General features: G+C 40.0%; 1 long non-coding RNA gene across 1 annotated transcript in view; it reads right to left on the bottom strand.

Moving 5' to 3' along the window:
* The window catches only part of LOC128641404 (uncharacterized), a 12,825-nt gene extending 12,132 nt beyond the window's left edge, over nucleotides 1-693 (bottom strand). Inside the window, exon 1 of the long non-coding RNA XR_008399484.1 lies at nucleotides 453-693. This is a non-coding gene — a long non-coding RNA (uncharacterized LOC128641404). The remainder of the gene's footprint in view (nucleotides 1-452) is intronic.
* Nucleotides 694-3,031: the final 2,338 nt, after the last annotated feature.

Consider the following 3,031-nt stretch of genomic DNA (forward strand, 5'->3'; position numbering starts at 1 on the left):
CATACATACACACACACACAAATATATATATACACTCACACACACATATACATACACACACATATACATGCATACATACATACACACACAAATATATACACTCACACACACATATACATACATACATACACACACAAATATATACACTCACACACACATATACATACACACACTGTAACTGCAGCTTATGTCAGTGTGACTGTGTGATATAAACTTTAGGACAGCAAGTAAGAATGAAATGTTGTTTTAAAAAATGGTCTTAAAACTCTTCTCAGTAACTTAAGACGGCTCCTGGTTTAACAGTCCCTACTGGAACTAGAAGGGTTAATTAGCAAAAGTGGTTCCCTGCTTACTTTTAAAGAGAGGCTTGGCAGATTTATTTACGGAGGTGACTGTCAGCTCAATACAAACAATAAATCAGAGATTCAGTTCAACACATGGAAGGTCCTTACCTTTATAACCCGGCAGGTCAAGACAGCCATAAAACGCACATTTCTGTTAGAGAAGCGCTGCAGTAATCTCTGTGCACACTTTCCTCAACAGGCTGCTTAGATTTATTTGCTGAGGTGACAATTCAAATACAATTGCCTCGCTAACGGCTCCCACCATGCAGCAATCCCTTAACCTGTACTATCTATACATACACACAACTTGGAAGGAAGTCCCTGTGCTAACTATCTAATTACTTGCAGCGTTGGGGTAAATAATCAAAAGCACACTGACTCAGTCAGCAGTTGTACCGAAGGGAAGAGGGACCGTCTGTGGCCAGATTGAGTGCTGTCTAATTACTGGGAGTGCGGGCCGGGTCAGGCCGGGGACCCATATTCAGTGAAATGAACTAGCGGTCAACCCTCAGTAAAGGCTTTACCCAAGATTGACCCTTGACTGCTAGTAGTAACTTTTCATTTCACTGCATGTGGGTCCCCGCACTCCCAGCAATTAGACAGCACTTAATCTGGCCACAGACGGTCCCTCTTCCCTTCGGTACAACTGCTGATTGAGACTGAGTCAGTGTGCTTTTGATTATTTACCCCAACGCTGCAAGTAATTAGATAGGTAGTTCCGCCCCTGCTCTTACCTCCTTAGACTGCTCTTCTGAAACTGGTGCTTGCTTGAGGCTCCACTCCACTGCTCCAGTCCAGAGAGCTCCTCTCAGCTCAACCTCTATCTCTGCAATGAGATTTCGCGCCGTTGAGCTGGGAGGAGCTTGTCAAGCGTCATCACGTGACTAAGTGATGACGCTCTTCTCTGTCACTGGCTGCTGCTGGCCTGCTGCCTGTCTCTCTCATAACACCTCCCACCCCTCGCACAGGCTGAAGTGTGCGAACAGCAGACTATGGGGATGGGGAGGCTGAGAGCTGCGCAGCAGGCAAATTTAGAATGCGCATAGCACAGTGCCAATAGCTTAGCTATCGCACGTGCGGTTAGGGGTTAGATAGACTAGTAAATTAGTACAGGGGCCAGGCTACAGGCTGTATTCTTTATATAATTATACTGTAACTTACTACATGTAAATAAATACATGTAATAATAAAAAGAAAATAAGTTTGGATTGTATTTTTTTCTGGGGGTCAAAAAAAATATAATTTTTTCAATAGGGGGCTATTGGAAAAATTATATTTTTTTTCTTCTGGGCTGGGCTGCTGGGGGGGGCACGTGCGAGTGTGCTCAAATGGAGGAGCCTCCACTGGAGACAGCCCTGTAATACAGCAGCTTCTAGTCACTGACTCACCGAGTAAATGCAACAAATCCTCCCTGCAAGCGATTATACAACTCGCACTAAGGTACCGTTAGGTTATAAGGAACCGGTGAACTATAGCTGAATTATTCTTTATGTTATTTACAGCAGAACAACAAACCCATCATCTGTTTTCAAAATAAGGTGACCTAACTTTTTTGCTCAGAAATGAGAGACAAATATTGCGACGGAAAATTAATAAAAATCTATCAATGTGAGAGCGGGAGCTGTCAGTTATATTAATCTGCTCCGTTAATAACAACGAACCAGTAACAGTTATTCTACCACTATATAATCATATATAAGATCGCTTCTCAATGTCTGAAGAACAACAACATTTTATTGCACAACCATGACATTTTGAAAGTTATTGCTTCTCCACTATTAAAAATTTATTCGTAAATCTTAACGATGGAGTTGCCTGAAAACCCTTACAAGCTGAGGGTGAGAAATGAAGACGATTTTGATTGCTGATGTAAATAATATTTTGTTTACTGAAAATAATAACATAGTGACAGCTTACACAAACCGTTATATTTATATAATAGCACACAATAGTATAGATATGTAAATAAGGATACAAGATAAAGCTGGGAAAATACTTAGGAACAGTGCAGGGAGATGTTCTTGTGCGCATGTCTGCGGGTGTGCCTCTGACGTCAGAATACTACAGCCTTTAGTGATGATATAATAAATATGCTAACAGCATTTAATCTACTCATGCACTGATTTACCAGCCCGCTTTATATTACCGGCTTACAAAAATTAATATTTCAACATGTTCACCTATCTACATTACACAATTGACTCATATTCTGATTACTACATATTCCATATGAAAGTTAATGAAGTAATTGTCTGCGGAAACTAAATAGCTGAGAGTGAGAAATGAAGACGATATTTTTTGCAGACGTCAATAATGTTTTGATTACTGAAGTTATTAACATTAGTGACAGCTTATTGAATAACACAAACTGTTATATTTATATAATAGCACAAATATTATACATATGTAAATAAGGATACAAGATAAGCACCGGGTACTGCTGGGAAATTACTCATAAACAGTGCAGCGAGTTGTAGTGCGCATGTCTGACTCTGACGTCAGAGAAACTGAAGCCTTTTGCGATGACACAATGCGCAATTCTAAACACACTAGAGTTTCTATAGACAAAGCTTATTCAACCGAAGAATATACGACGATACTTTCTATAGTAGAGTTTACCGATGATTGGCAATTTGAATTTTAATTAATGTGATGCTCCAACATCAACAACTAAGTATTCTACGTGG

Source organism: Bombina bombina, chromosome 10, assembly GCF_027579735.1.
Source record: "Bombina bombina isolate aBomBom1 chromosome 10, aBomBom1.pri, whole genome shotgun sequence".
Lineage (NCBI taxonomy): Eukaryota > Metazoa > Chordata > Amphibia > Anura > Bombinatoridae > Bombina > Bombina bombina.